This window comes from Pipistrellus kuhlii, unplaced genomic scaffold (assembly GCF_014108245.1).
Source record: "Pipistrellus kuhlii isolate mPipKuh1 unplaced genomic scaffold, mPipKuh1.p scaffold_m20_p_13, whole genome shotgun sequence".
In the NCBI taxonomy this organism is placed as follows: domain Eukaryota; kingdom Metazoa; phylum Chordata; class Mammalia; order Chiroptera; family Vespertilionidae; genus Pipistrellus; species Pipistrellus kuhlii.
Window position 1 is genome coordinate 21680840 of NW_023425438.1, and position 16903 is coordinate 21697742.

The following is a 16903-nucleotide window of genomic DNA, read 5'->3' on the forward strand; positions in this document are numbered from 1 at the left end:
TAGGGAATTAATTAATTAAAACAGTAAATATGGAGTTATAATTCTTCAACAGAGGAGAATATTCTTATCATTTGTCCACACTGTAAATTCTTGCCTTGTCATTTTTGGTCCATTTCTGCCTGTGACCTTCAGGCCTCTGATCTTGACCTGCTTTGAAGCTTATTTGGTCCTTCTTCTCTTTAGGCCACCTCATCTCCACACTAGGCTATCACCAGTCTCTTCCCTAGGCTGTCTCATTGTGTGCTGTCCTGTGGGTGATTCTAAAACCCACATCTCCAAATCTGTGCCACAAACTTGTACGTTATATCACTCAAGAGCTCCAACTATGAATCTGCATTTTTGCCTCAAATCTGTGTCTCATGTATCTCTGATGTGTGAATGAGCCACTATCCCTGAAGATATCCTCAGAGAACTGGGAAACATCCTAAACTTGTCTTCCTTTTCTGTTTCTCCACATCCAATTTATCTGAAACCACTATAGATTCTCCCTCCTATATACTAGTATGTTGTGAATTCCAGCACTCTTTTCCACCTCCTCCACTAGTTTAGCTCTCATTATTTACAAGCTAGATTTCTGTCAGACAGAGCACCACCTCTAGCCCATTCTCCACACAGCTCCCAAAGGAATATTTCTGAAGAACAAATCTGGTTATAATAGCTATTAAAACCTTCAACAGAATCCCCATTCTGAGGGAATAGTTAAAACTTTGGTGCATTGCATAAAAATGTCACCATAGGTTGTAAGGAAAAGTATGATCTACCACTCTAATCTCCTGCCACTCTACTATTATCATCTTAATATTTGACTATTTTGAATCATTCCCTTGGCTTTCTTTTTAAGGGTTAACTTCCCAGAGCTAGCTTTACATTAAAGTCAAGTTGGTAGCTCACTCAAAGCAGGGGAGGGGAACCTTTTTTCTGCCCAGGGCCATTTGGATATTTATGCCATATTTGCCATGTAAAATTATAAAATTAAAAATTAGCTTGCTTTATTTAGTCAAACATTTAATTAACTCACCCCTAATGCCTTGGCAAGGCCAGACCAAATGATTTCCCAGGTCTTACAGAGGCCACCAGCTGGATGTTCTCCACCCGTGCTCTAATGGGATTGAAGAGCACAGCATCCCCTCACCCCAATTTCTAGCAGGGTGCTTAAGATTCCCAGGAGGAATAACAGCTTACTCTTTCGTTAGCCATAACTATTCCGTGGTAAGGTAAATCAATTACATCAATTATGATCTTGCCTAAAGCAGTGGGACAAAAAAAAATAGATACATTTGGATGAGAGAAGAGGAAAGGAAGGGACATTTATAACCATGAGGTCCTGGGCAACTCCATCACGCTTCTAAATTGAGGTTTCCTAGTATGAGGGCAAAGAAGAAAGAAGGAGGGTCTCTTACTGGCAAGTGAAGATGAACATGGGTTGTGCCACAACTTGTCTAAAGATCAGAACTGATTTTGATGCTTTTTCTACATCCCAGCAGAAGGTTAGTTAGTTGATGGAACTGTTCTATTTGTGAACTGTGAAGAATAGATGGTGTGAGGTGAGGGGTGAGGAGGAATGTGATGAAGGGAGCTCGGATTAGTCATCAGCCTGACATTAGAGATAATGGAATAAAGGAAAGCCACACCTGTATGCAGAGTATCTCTTAATTTGATATGGCTCAACAAGCATTTGTGGTGTAAATATCTTACTAGACTTTCTTTGGATGGGGCATATATTGTCAAAGTGGTAGAAAGTCATCTCCAAGAAAAGTAGGATGTATCAGTATAATGTGCTAAGGTAGAAAAGTCGTTTTGAACTCATTGCCTCAAAATGGAATATCTTTTTTAGCTCTAACAACTCCATAATGGCCTAGCAGCAGAAACAGCCCCATTGACCACTGCTGACACTCATACACACTCCTAGTTTCCCATGTATTCGCACCTCTGGGAGCCAAAACTTCCTGGTGGAGAAATGATTCCATGTATTAGAACAGGAAAACTCAAGAATATTCTGTGGTTGCTGAAAAAAAAAAAAAGTAATTTCAAGGGCATCAGGCAGAACTGAAAGGACAAAAGAATCAGACTAAAAAAATCAAGATGTAAAAGTTTGAGAATAAAAAAATAAGAAGAATGTTAATGTATATGAGTATTTTGTTTTCTATTAAGTGTGTATCTGTTGTTACAGCATCTTAGAGATGTTAATAATGCATTCCAAAATAGTCTGGGGAAAAATAATAAAACCACTAAGACTAGGAATAACCGATCAGTATTCATTGTCTCACACAAAAGTGACATAGAAAGAGGATCCAAGATTTAATTGACACAATGATAACCCACAGTACCTAAGTTGAGAAAGAGGTTAACAGTATGTGGGCAAGGTTTTTAATTGTCCAGACGTCTGCAGGAGAAGAAGTAATTGCACAGACTCAACCTCTCATCTCCCAGGAAACAGAACCCTTTGATGGTCTTACTAATCATGATAATATAGTAATTAGGAATATAAGCTTTAAAAAAAAAAAAAATATATATATATATATATATATATATATATATATATATATTTTTTTTTTTTTTAATTTTATTTAATTTTATTTATTTTTTATTGATTTTTTTACAGAGAGGAAGGGAGAGGGACAGAGAGCTAGAAGCATCGATGAGAGAGAAACATTGACCAGCTGCCTCCTGCACACCCCCTACTGGGGATGTGCCCGCAACTAATGTACATGCCCTTGACCAGAATCGAACCTGGGACCTTTCAGTCCGCGACCAACGCTCTATCCACTGAGCCAAATCGGTTTGGGCAGGAATATAAGCTTTTATAATAATGCTAACAAGCCAAGTCACTATCATATAATCATAGGACAAAGCTTCAGCCTGACAAGTGAAACTTAGAGTGTAGTACACATGACATGAAATGTGTGTATGATTTTTACTTTTTTTAGAAAATATGTTTTTATAATTTCAGAGAGGAAGGGAGAGGGAGAGAGAGATATATAGAAGCATCAATGATAAGAGAGAATCATTGATCAACTGCCTCCTTCACACCCCCTACGGGGGATCAAACCCACAACCTGGGCATGTACCTTGGCTGGAGTCAAACCATTTCTTCCTGGCTCAACCACTGAGCCATGTGGGCTGTGCTAAAGGCAGCATTTTTAAAGCCTTGGCACTCTCGTCCAGTTCTGGCTCCACTCTAAGAAAATGATCATTCATGGTGGAATGGAAGGGATGACATGAAAAGGCTTGAAAGGAACAGATGGGTGCTCCTTGGCTCTGGTTCCTTCCCTCCTTCCCCATCTTACAATACACCATGTAGAGGTAGAGAGCATCCTGCTGCACCTATGTGTGCTCCCCCAACCTTTCCTGACTTCTAGAGTCAGAATACACCTGAGATTATAACTTTCTAAACTAAGTGATGCCAATTGGAAATGTTTTTTTTTTTCATTGTCTAGTTTTCCTGGGCTTGACTGGTATCCCCAGCACTGCCCAGTGTGCTTGCTGGCTCTTTCCAGATGGAATAGCAGTTTGTCTTAGGCTCTGCTTTGTACTTGCTTAATGGCACCACAAAGGATGCCTGGCCTCATGCTGGAACCAGGACTGCAGACTGTGAACTCAAAGCCTGTGCTGTACTTCGTTTATCAAATGGAACAGTTCCACCAAAGGAATCTGGCCTCATCTCCCAGGACAAAAGATGAATCCTTTGCTTTGAAGCATGTGCAGGCCTCTTCATTGGCTCATGCTCATTAGAGGCTGGTGCTGGCATGGCACCTGCACCTCTGGGATGTGAATCACAGCTCCCACACAGGGAGGAGCCAGAAAGGCACCAGCCGCCAGAAGCCTGAGACTGTTCCCCAGCTTTTCCACTGATTACTCATTTATTCAGCAAACATTTGAATTTGTTAGCTTTTTCAACTCTAGCCTGCCCATGGAATTCATCACCGGGCACATATCAAAGCCCACCACCACTTCTGTGGTTTTTCTCCCACTGCCCTCTCCCTGGCTTGTTTGGATTAGTTGTCCCTGGCTTTCTTTCATCTCTCCTGGCTCTCTGCTTCCTTGGTCTTGTGCTGTTGCTCCTGATAGTGATGGTTCCAGGACCCACTTGCTTTGAGAGACTGCCTAGACACAGTTGGCTTGCCCTAACCCACAGCTCTCCCAGGTCTGTGATTTGCCTTTCATTGTCTGGCTTTTTTTTGTGGCTATAGAAACAGAATGGACTTGGCTGAGCCTTCAGGATTTTCTAGCCAGTGGAGGAGACCAGATAACTCCATGTTATTGTGTTAGGGACCAGGTTGTGGGTGGGAAGAGTTAGGGCTAGAAATATTTATTCACTAAAAAAAAAAAAAAAAAAAAATCAGTCAAGTTTAAACATATGTAAAATGTGTAGTCTGTCAGATGTTAAGAAGTGCTTTAAAGAAAATGCATGTAAGGGAAATAGAGGGTATTAAAGTAGGAGTAGGGATAGTGATTTAGAATAAGGGACTTAGAAAAGGTCTTACTCACCAGTGATTGCTTGGGAGGAAGATGCTCGTCTAAACAAAGGCAAGAGCAGAAACGAAGCTCTGAGTGAGAGCTGGCCTGGATGTTGGAGAAGAGTGGGAAGGGTAGTGTGAGTAATGGGAGGGGAGGAGAAGAGGGACCTTGAGCTCAGCCATGCAGTGTGTGGCCGGAGTATGCAGGGCTTTGCAAACCTTCATGAAAACTTCAGCTTTCCTTGCCAGTGGGGCAATTAGAGGTAGACACTCACTCGGTGCCCTGCATGTGGCCCCCTCATCTGGTGGTGATGAAACTGGAGCCATGCCCAGGCTAATGGACAATAGCGGAGTCTTTCAGGGGAGCTGAGTTTGGAAGTGTGAGTTTTCCAAGCAGAGGGACTTGCATGAGCAAGGTCTGGTTTGTGTGACATCACGGCATATTCAGAGAAAGGAGCGCAGTTTGCTTTGGCTTGAGACAGCAGTGGGTGAGTGGAGAGGCAAGCAGGGAGCCAAAAAGAGACTGGTGAAGCAGGGGATACCAAGTCAGAAGGCCGTTATATGATGCAATAATGGGGTTAGAGTTAATCCTATAGTCTTAGAAGACCACAGGAAGTTTTCAAATAGGGAAGTGTGACATATTCCTCTCAAAATAAAATAATTTTTACTTATATTTCTCAGTTTCCACGTCATCTAACAGTGGGTAGGTTCAGAATCTGGCCAAAGAAGAACTAGAACTGAGTTTTCATTCATCACATAATCCTCATCTGTAAAGTGGGGATTTTATCTGCTTTATCTACCTCACCGGGCTACCCTAAGGAATGAATGAGATAAAGTATACAAGAGTATTGCAGTCAGCAGCATGCCCTTTATGCCATGACTTAAGAATTGCATGGATGAAGTTGGCAAAAGTGGGCAGCTTGCTCAAGTAGGAAACCTATGGCTCTTTACTTGGACATCAATTGGAATCTTGGCTCCACCCTACACTGGCTGTGCGACCTTAGACCATGTGTGGGACCATGAGCCTCAGTTTTCCCATCAGCAAAATGGGTTAATTTTTGCTTCCCAGGATTGGTGTGTAGATGGGAAACAATGTGTATGAAATACCTAGCCCTGTGCATGGTCCAGAGGTTAAGCTCAGTAATTGACTCTTGTTTTTTTTCTGAGAGAGATTATGATGAATGCGATTGGATGGATTCTTTTTAAAAAATATATATATTTCATTGATTTTTCACAGAGAGGGAGAGTTAAAAACATCATGAGAGAGAATCATCGATCAGCTGGCTCTTGCACCCCCCTGCCCCCCTAATGGGGATGTGCCCGCAACCAAGGTACATGCCCTTGACCGGAATTGAACCTGGGCCCTCTCAATCCGCAGGCCAACGCTCTATCCACTGAGCCAAACCAGTTTTGGCGATTGGATGGATTCTTATGACAGCCCTACTGTGGACAAGTCACTGTGCCCGATGCTGCTAACACAGCATGACTGATGCTGCTAGGATGTGCATCTGAATCTTAGCTGCCTCTTTAGTAAGGAGGACAGGTTTATGCTGATCCTTCGCCATGGCATGCTGTATATCTGTGGTTGGAGGCACAATCAGGGCCTACGAAGGAAGTGTAGCTAATGGGCCCTCACCTGCTTCACTGCTGACACAATGTAACCTCTAGGTCAGTGGTCGGCAAACTGTGGCTTTCGAGCCACATGCGGCCCTTTGGCCCCTCGGGTGTGGCTCTTCCACAAAATATCTGTGCAATTGAAACATAGAGTGCAATTGAAACTTCATGGCCCATGCTCAGAAGTCAGTTATCAGCTCTCAAAAGAAATTTCAATCGTTGTACTGTTGATATTTGGCTCTGTTGACTAATGAGTTTGCCCACCACTGCTCTAGGCTCTGCCCAACTAAGCAAATAGGCCGCAGCCTGACTTATCCTGATTCAGACAGGCTAATGGGAGATGGAGGCTGAAACATGGATTCATATAACTAGCTGATAATTTTATGAGGGGGAAACAGCTGATTTTGTCTGAATTAAGCAGAACAATTATCTATTGATACATGGATTGAATTCTTCAAATAATTTCTCATCTCCCTGCTCTGTTTTGTTTCAGAGCGTGCGTCTTAACATTTAAAAGAGAGAGAGAAAAATTACTGACCAGCTGTACTTTCTCATTTGGCAGATGCCCAGCCTTTTCCCCCCAGTATTTGACAGAATATGATCTCTCATTTAACTGCTTCCTAATACTGCCCCTGGGCCTGGCTGAATTGAATCAGACCCAATGCAATCATTATCTTGGCCGAAGAGTCACACCTATAGTTCTTCCTATAGACTGTTCAGTGCAACCACTTTAGACTCTCAGAAAAACAGTCAGAAAGCAACACAGTTAACCAAGTGGAAACCAGGTTTACTGCTGTTTCCATCAGGACTGCCTCACTTGTACCTTTTAACAGTTCTCCACAGTCATTAGCCATTCATTCATTCAATAATTAAGTGCCTAGCTAGCATGGTGCAAATGCAAGTAGTTTAATCTATGATCTCTTCCTTCAGGGAACTTACAATTTAGTGGAGGAGATAAGGTGTACACAAATAACTCGGCTCTCATATAGGAGCACATAAATAGATGACAAATAGTAAGAATAGGATTTGAGAGCAAGGTAAGTTAACTTTTGTCAGGAGTTATTTCATGGAGCAGATAGAATATTTCGGATGGTGAGTTGAAGGAGTGGGAGTATAGAAATCAAGACGAGGGGGAGTATTCCAAGCTTGAGTGATGTGAGAAATAAGAATGCTGTGTTTGATAATTGCTTTTTGAATTGAATTGAAATAAGTATCACTTGGAGTAATGTAATAACAGTCCAACAGCTTGAAACTTTTAAAGAGGCTTCATAGAGGGAGACAGTTAGGAAGCCAATACAATAATCCAGGTGAGAGAGAAGGGGATTTAGATGAAGATAGTAGTAATGAAGACAGTGAAAAAGTTTAGACATATTTTAGACTTTTCAGCCCCATATTAACTTCCATATATTGCCTTCCTAGAAGATCCTTAGCTTTCAGATTAAAAAAAAAAAAGATACTATTTATAGAAATTTCTCTCTATGTGTAACCAGAATATCTTCCCTTACCTCACCCACGGTATGGCTGCCTTTGGAGGTATGGCTCTGCCCTATTTGTAGCTGTGTTCCCTTAGGGTGATAGATCCACAGTATGAGAGAACTGAGGCCTAGGGATACTCTAGTCCAGTCCCTCATTTTACAGATAAGGAAACCAAGGCTCAGGGAGTGGTAAACTGGCTTGGCTAAGACTTGACAGGCATTATAGTTAGAGAGGGGTTGAAATTGGGTGTCCAGGGATCTTCCTAAATCACCACTTCCTGCTCCATATAGAAGACAAGGTGTTCTTCCCTCTTGTGGCAGAGACTGACTAGTTGTACCCCAAACTCCTTTCCTCTTGTTCAAACTGGTCTACACTTCCCAGTTTCTCTTGCAGTCAGATGTGGTCACGTGACCAAGTTCTGGTCAGTGGAATATGGGTGGAAGTAGGAAATTTCTTCTCAAATCTAGCTTATAAAAATTTCCCTGAACAAGCCATTTTCTAACAAGATGTAGAGACCCAGGGCAACCTTGAAAGCAATGTATTAGAGATGGTAGAGCATCCATTACCATGGATGCTTGAATGACTTTATGGAGCAGTTGGTCCTACCTCACTCTTCCACCCCTGATAATGAATTCTGCTGTGCTAACCCATGGAGATTTTTGGATATATTTGTAAAGATAGGTAATGTTATCTTAACTAGTTATATCATGTCACCTTAAATTTAGAGAGAGAGGGGCTTAAAGAAGACCATCTGGAGAGCTTAATATACACTCCCTGAAGTTGGTAGACACTGTGGAGTTGGGTTTGACCCTTGTCCCAAAAATCTACAGGGTAAGATTGGCACAGAGCAAGGATGGGTGGGTTGGGATTGGCCTGTCATGGCAAAAGGAACGTGGACCAGATACTGGTCATTCAGGAGAGAAAACTTTCCTGGAGCTTTTTGACTTCTGCTCAAGTTGACTTCCTGGTAAGGATACATTGATGATGAAGATAATGTCTGGGTGGTGGGGACAACCATAAACTCTGAGGTAGGGGCAGGAGCAACAGCAGAGGAACCAATGGCATGCCTCCATCATTGGAAATACAAGTCAGAGGAACCCAGCTGGGGAACCTCCTGAGAATTGGGGTGTGTGTGTGTGTGTGTGTGTGTGTGTCAAATTTAAATATTAGCTGGGCAAGAGCAAGATCCCAAGACCCTTCTAGACAAGTAAGATCCCTCTAAGTCCTTTTTCCTCTCTCTCTCTCTCTCTCTCTCTCTCTCTCTCTCTCTCTCTCTCTCTCTCTCTCTCTCTCCCTCTTTTTGCCATTCCTATTCCAGAAAGGGAAAAGGGAGCTAAGCCAATCACATCCCTTTTTCTAATGCAGGAAGCTTCCCTACCACAGGTTTCTAGCTGGTGGAGAAATGAAAAGGAGACTTAAGTATGAATGAAGATAGAAGTGTGGATTGGAGTAGAAACTCTACACTCTCAATGGAGTCTGTATTTTAACACTAAAAATGACAAAATTATACTTAGTTTTCTAAGATGGATGACGACTATCAGAGGGCATACAGTGTTTTCATCCAGTGGAAGAGGCAAAAATTCTCTGATGGTGAACTTTTCAGGAGCAATGGGAATAAAGAATAAAGATGATTCATTCATCAAGTGGTGCTTATTGGAAGTGACATGAGTGGCTCCAAGCAACATAAGTCTAGATAGGAGTAAGAAAGGGCTGGGTGCTAAGGGGGCAGTTGAGAGGGGCACTGAATCCAGATCTGCTAGAAATGACACCAAGGGTGGAACCTCAGGGGGTAAGCAGGCATGGAGGTGGAGAAAGACTATCCTATGAAGATAAAAGAGTGAGATGGAAAAAAAAAACACACCACAAAAAACTGAAAAGTGACTGAATACAAGAAGTGGGATGGTGCAGAGGCCAGAATAGGAAGTCTGTTGCCATAAACATGTTGAGAACTTTGGACCAACCTGGGGGACCCTAGAAACCCCTGGGAGGTTTATGAACAGAGAAATGACATGATCACAGTTGTGTTTTAGAAAAATCATTGTGCTGTTATGGAGAATTGATCAGAGTAAGATGGGTAGAGGTTAGGAGACAGATTAGGAGGCTACACTGGTGTGTGATATTTCTCAGCAGTGCTCTACAGCTGAGGTATAAGATGCTTAGAGTTATCTAGGGTCAATAATTAAAGAGGTATGTTGTAAGGATGAGGAACATGGGACCCTGTCAACTCCTACCACTCTATATTAGGGGATGGCAAACTATAGCCCATAGGCAAAATCCATTCTACTGCCAATATTTGTATGGCTCAGAAGATAATAGTAGTTTTTATATTTTTAAATGGTTGAAAAACTAGAAAATTCTTTTCATTTATGAAAATTATGTAAAATTCAAATTTTAGTGCCTATAATTAAGTTTTATTGGAGCACAACCACACTCATTTGTTTTTATATTATCTATGACCGCCTTCATGCTTCAATAGCAGAGTGGAGTAATTTTGACACAGATGTATGGCCTGCAAAGCTTGAAATATTTACTCTGTGGGCCCTTACAGAAAATGTGCTGACCTTGCTCTATATCTTCTATCTATACTTAATACATTTCTTCTTTCACCTACTGCCTTAACTTGTTGGAATCATCCTTGGCTTAATATTGGACTCACCTGGGGATCTTAAAAGTTTCTGATGCTTAGGAATCACTTCTGAGAGATTCTAATTTAATTGCTCTTGGCATATGGCTTGAACATTGGGATGTTTAAATACTCATCAGGTGACCCTTATGTGTATCCAAGCTTAAGGACCCCCCTGCCCTCCATAAATGAAACCTGCCCCTGAAAGTATCTCTCAGGTGGATACCATTTTGTTCTATATCTCACACACCTCCAGGCAGGATATGAGCTAGAGTCCTTCTTGCTTTCAGGCAATTAGTTATTTACATCGGTGTCCAGGTTTTTGGTAAATGAGGGAGCAACTTGGAGATTAGAAAATGACAATATAGCCCAGCCAGTGTGACTCAGTGATTGAGTGTTGACCTATGAACCAAGAGGTCAGGGTTTGATTATTGGTCAGGGCACATAACCAGGTTGTGGGCTTGATCCCCAGTGTGGGGCACACAGGAGGTGGCTGATTAATAATTTTCTATCATCATTGATTTTTCTATCTTTTTCTCTTTCCCTTCCTCTCTCTGAAATCAATAAAACATATTAAAGAAATAAAATAACAATATAAGGTTATAGAGGTTAGCAGTATGTGCCTTAAAGAGTATTTCCTACCAATATTCCTTCACAATACCTTAAGTTTACTCTTAGCTGCCTGGTTCTCATTCTTCATTGTTGTTCATTCAGTGAGATGGCAAGGAGCTAATGACTTATCTAGTGACTAGGTTTCCAAAGTTAGTGCCAGCAAGAGTGTTGCAAGCAAAAGACATATGGGCCACTTACAATTGGTTATCGGTCAAGATGGGACAAAAGGGAGTGAGCCTTCTTCCTTCTTTTGATTTCAGGATGGTAACTATAACTCATGTCAACATTGTTCTTTTGGAACCACATACTCTTTGAGGATGAAGTGCTGAGGGGTAAGGATAGAAAAGCTGCTGTCATGGACTCATCCAAGGGGAATGGTGAATGTTGGGTCTGGAATTAGGGTGGATTCTTCTGATAACATCTGATAAGCTTATATCTCATAATTCTCACCAAAAGGCAGGGAATGAAAACTGAAGCTTTTATGTGATCATAACAAAAGAATATTTTGTTATTTGTTAACTCTGTAGGGTTGGGGAATGTTGAAAATGAAACAGAGGTAGGTTTACAGTTGCTGGATTACAATATCAGTTGGAGTTACATCTTTACCTGGGCCCTGGCTAATTAGAACATTGTTTGGGAAGGAGTGGAATCTAGACAATGGACCTGGGGACCTCCAAGAGAACCTGGGGCACCTGGAAAATCTCGTTCTCCAAACTACTCTAGGAGATACTCCGCCACTCTTTTTCTGTGGGAAAAAGTTGGCAACTTGTATGCATTCTCAGTGTCAGACAACACTGGTTGTCCCTAATATCCTTTTTCCATTTCTTCAAAACAAATAGAACTCCTGTCCTGGCCATGTGGCTACATGGTATGAGCATTGGCCACGGACTGAGGGGGTCACAGGCTTAATTCTGGTTAAGTTCACATACCTCTGTTGCAGGCTTGTTTCTGGCCTCCAGTTGAGGCACAACCAATCAATGTGTCTCTCTGTTTTTAAGCTCTCCTGTAGCTCAGTGGGAGCATGTGGCTTAATTCTGGCAATTGGGAAGTGAGTGACTAGTGTCATTTCCAGGAGGATATTTTCTAGTCTTCTCCTTTCTTCTTCTTACTGGTTAGAATTCAAATGTTTGCTTGGACCAGATCAATCTATTGAACCATCAGGAGCCTATTGGACATGACAGAGCATCATGATGATAGCCATGGATTGCCTTACTAGTCCTAGGCCACCTACTAGGACTTTTATAGGAGAGAAATATACTCCGTCTTATTGAAAACATTGTTATTAGAGGTTTTGTTACTCTTAGCTGCCTGGTTCTCATCCTTCATTTTTGTTCACCCAGTGAGGCGTCAAGGAGCTAATGATTTTATCTAGTAACCTGCTTTCTGTGTTTTGGTCTCTATTCTTAGGAATTTGGCTTCTGCTGGTTAAGAGGTCTTGGTAACCAAATGGAAGATTTTTTTTTCTCCATCAGAGGCAGGGGGGGGGGGGGGTCCATTTAATTGGAGTTGAGATTGCCACCAGGCCATGTAACACTCTCCCTACACCATTTGGAAATAGGAGGTGATGATGAAGTGGTGATGAAGTTGACTGGGGCGAATCAAGAAGAAACCAGGTGGCTACCACATAAAGAAATTGGATGTAATGTTAGCAAGCCCTTATTGTGCCACGCCAAGCTGTTGAGGTTAATTTGTAATTGCTGTATCCCTCTGTAGGAAAGACCATCAAGGAATCAGATCCCTTAGAAGAGTCCCTCCTCCTGTCATGACAGCACCACAGCTAGCTCTGTCAGAGGTCCGGTCAAAAGTCAGAGAAACATGAAATGGAGAGTAGAGGTGGTGGTGAGCCATAAACACCAGCTGTAGTTTTAGGGGTAGCTGGGGAGATGACATTACACCCTCTACTTACATCTTCTTATTGTATAATACAAATAAAGATTTCCTTTTATTTTCTCTATCCCTCTCAGGTTACTTGGGATTATTTATCCTTTAATTTGTAAGTGCAGACCAAGAGATGGACCTAGAGAACTGTGTGTGCATGTGTGTGTGTATGTGCATATGTGTGTGTGTGTGTGTGTGTGTCCTGGGAAGCTACCAAGCAGTGCATCATGGTAGCAATTTCTTTTTAGCTGCCGATTAGACTTTCCTGAACCTTTTCCATCCCTTCTGGTAACTAAGTTGCTATGCCCCTGACACTTCCAGGGTAGGCCTCCATATAGTACACCATGCCCTGGCTTCAGGAATAAGTTAAGCCAATTGTAATCTCTCTCCTGGAATTTCTAAACTTGAGCCAAGATACAAAAGGATGGAAGGTTGTCAGAGCAGAATCACTCCATGGCAATGTCCCTGAGCAAAGGACTGGCAGTGTTGTGGTTGGGATTCCTAGAACTTCTTTAGTTTGTGTCTTCCCTAGTCCTGACAGTTCAGTTCTTTCTGCAATTTTGTAAATAATCTCAAGCTTTCCATTTTGAAATTTATATTAGCCAGGGTAATTTTCTGCTGTTTGCAACCAAAGAACACAGAATCCATGCATTAAAAAAGTGAGTGTGAGTGGCACACCTTTCCTCTAAAGTTCAGTTACACTCACTTTACAGAAAAGGAAAGACACATATCCCCAAGGCCACCCAAAAATTGGGGAGCCAGTGCGAGAACCAGATCATTTGAATCTTTGTTCAGTACTCTTTGAACTTGTCTATATTACGCTCTGCTTCCTCTAATAAAAACACAAGCTGTTTCTCTTTTTCTTCAAAGCAAAGTGAATATAAACATGATGGTACAGGTTATGAAACAAGAGAATGTGTGAAGCATTTTTGTCCACATTGACTCAGAAGCAAATGGGCTACAAATTTGAAAACAAGCAAAAAAGAAAATAAAACCTTCAAGCATTGATTAAAGACAGAACAAATTGTCCCCAAAGTTTCCTATATAAAACAAGACAAATCTTAAAAATTAAGTTGACGAGCATATACAGCAGTATAATTTTTTCTTAATTAAACTGACAAAGATCCCCAGTTCCACATAAATCAACAAAAAACAATAAACCTACAGCTCAAAGGAAGGACATTAAGAGTTGCTGAAAGGGGAATATAAGAAAATGTAATAAAATAATCCATGCTTTGCTGACTTGTTTTCTTTGGGCTAAGTGTTTGGTGGGGGGGTGGGGAGGATAAGTGAGGAGGAAGAGAGATAGCAGGTTGTACAAGTTAATTTCTAGGGTTGGAATGGACCATATGTTGTCTTGAAGATTCATTGAGTAGGCACAGGGGCTGCCTTCTTCTACCTTTTGAATAAAAGAAGCATAACATTAAAATAAAGATTAAAAGAGCATTGGTTCTTGAATTGGGGGAGAGTCTCCTGATGGATTTTCTGCTGACACATCATTGCACAAGGATAGATGTGCTCCTTTAATTTTGTGTAAAGTGAATTTTTACAAATCCAAACCACTTTTTCCATTTATTACATGTAAGAAGTGGCTTATATACAAGTGTATATAAGGAATGCATATATGATACATAGGCCAGCTGTACTCACAGAGGGCATTGGCAATCCACAATGGCAGCGTTTCCCATGAGCTAGTTATGGCATCTGAATCCTTCTCAACACAGCTTCTAGGTATCCATACCAGACAATCAGAGTGGGCCCAGAAGGTAAAATCTGTTTTCCATCTCTGGACTGGTTAGAAGGGTAGGCTTTGGAGGCAGATGGGTCAGGATTTATAGCATCCTTGCCCGCTATGTAGCCTTGGGCAGATAATTGAATTGCTCTGAACTGATTGGTAAAAATGGAGTATATGTTGTCTTGAAGTTTAAAGAAATATGTGTGCACCTTGATCATATTTTGAGCTTTTACTTTATGTCTTTTCCTGACTAGATTTTTCCTTCTGTCTCCCTGCCCCCACCCACTGGAGCACAGTACAGTGTCCAAGAGGATCTGGGCGGTGGGAAAGGAAGGCAGAGCTGTGCAGATACTTTCACAAACAGACGCCTCTTAGAGAATATAGAGGTCCCAGAGGAGGGAGAAGAGGGAAAAGGAAATGTGGCAGAAACAAAATGGTTAGAATAAGCAAGAAGAAGGGTGGCTTTCCTCAACTAATTCCTTGAGAGGGTCTGCATGTCTCTGGGCAGCAAGAACCCAGCTTCTCCTTCCTTGTGTGACTCAGAGGACATGGCTGTAGGTATGTGAGGGTCTAATCCAGGTTCCCTGCCTTGTTAGAGGGATCTGAGCCCCATGTGTACACCTGCCAAGATGGAGTGAGCCACTGCATCTAAAAGGTCATTCCAGCTGGGACAGTGGAAGTCTTCTAGGGAGTCTGTGTGCACAGGGGACCCAGGCCAGAGGGCCCAGGACCTTGGCACCTATTACTTAGGTCTCTTGGTTGGCAAAGCCCAAGACTGGTTGGATAAAAAAAAAAAAATCAAAATTAAATTAGCTTATTAGAAAATAAAAAGGTGCAATATTTTTTTGTATCTTTGATTTTGAACTGAGATCCATACCTACTATCCAATAAAACCATTTCCCCCCCTCTTTATCTGAATTATTTTCCACTCCTCCTACTTCTACTCCAGAACCATTTACTCCCTTCCCTGCTGTAGGAGAGAGAGAAGCTGGGGCTTTCTTACCAGCTCTCTTGCTCGTAGGCACCAAGGGTCTGGATAAAGCTGCGCCCCGGAGTGATCACAGCTCCTGCTGATGCCTCTCCTTCACCAGGCTCCAAACACACTACTTCTCCCTTTGCCCCTTCAGGTCTTGGAGTGGAAATGGCTTCCCCCTGCTGTCCTTTGAGGAGCTATCCCATCCTCTAGGGACTCCTTCATGAAATTCTCATTTGAAATATCTAAGTAGAATTGTTTCTTGCTGGGACCTTGACTGATAACATAAGCAAGATTATTCTCTGGGTTGTTTTCCCAGCAGTGGGATGGTTACAGTGATCTGGTCACTTTGTCCACCTCAGGTTCTGTCAGGATCCACAGCTCCTTTCAGTCAGTGTGAACACCAATTGAGACTGTGGGCCATCCATGCTGGCACTGCCCAGCAGGCTCAGTTAAAGGTTAGGAACATACATACCAGGGCCTTCAAAGGTGCTGCCATCACTCTGACCTGGGTTCAAGTTTCATTTACTTGCTCACGGATAATTTAAATATCCTCCAGGGGTTTTCATTTCTTCATTTGTAATGTATGCTTGATAATAAGCTTGTGGTGAGAAAAACAAGATGATGAAGAGTGGTTTCCATGCATGTGTTAAACTGAGTACATAAATTTGGTCAGAGTTGCTCTTGAGCATCAGCTGTAGGGTCAAGCCCTGTTCCCCTGCTTTAGCTTTCTGCTCTAAGCTAAAGACTGCAGGCTCTCCCATCCTGGGAATGCCAAGTGTAGCCTAAAACTGGTAGTTCAAAGCCCTTGTGTTAGCTGGCCAGGACAGAAACTTCCAGAAACAGAGAATGGATTGGATTCCAGGTGGTTACTTTCTGCGTATGATTTCTGAAGCAAAATGGAAGGCTGCTCAGGCATGAAGGATTCATCAATTTTGACATCTCAAAAGTTCTTTTATAGATTGCTTGAAGAGACATCGGGCCTCTGAGCAGGTTGAAGAAACAATACAGCTTTAATCCCCATTGCTATGCAAATGACCTACAGCCTTGCCTTTCCTGCGGTGGGGGTGGGGCTGTGATGGGGAACTGGAGGAGAGGATTGCTACTATTCTATAGGTGGTTGGAGGGCTGGGAATGAAGAGGTGATAGGCAGCTTCACTAGGAATACCTCTAGAAGTAAAAAATCTTTGAGGAAAGCTAACTTTAGGCTTCTTTAGGATAATAATGTAGCTTCTCTGGCAAAAGCTTTAATGTCAGAAATGGGAATCTAAGTTTGATTTTTAAACCAGGCTTAACATTGGGATCATCATCTATGGAACTACAAAAAATACTATGCCTGGGTCCCACCTGTAGAGATTGTGGTTTAATTTATTTGGAGTGGGGTCTGAGCTTATGGATTTTTCAGAGTTTCCCAAATGATTCCAATTGCAGCCAGAATGAACCAGTGGTCAGGATATTAAAATGTCTTTCTAAGTTTGGGAGTGAAAGTTTCAGGTGTGGTATTTAGGGACTCATCAACTGGGAGAGACCAACAT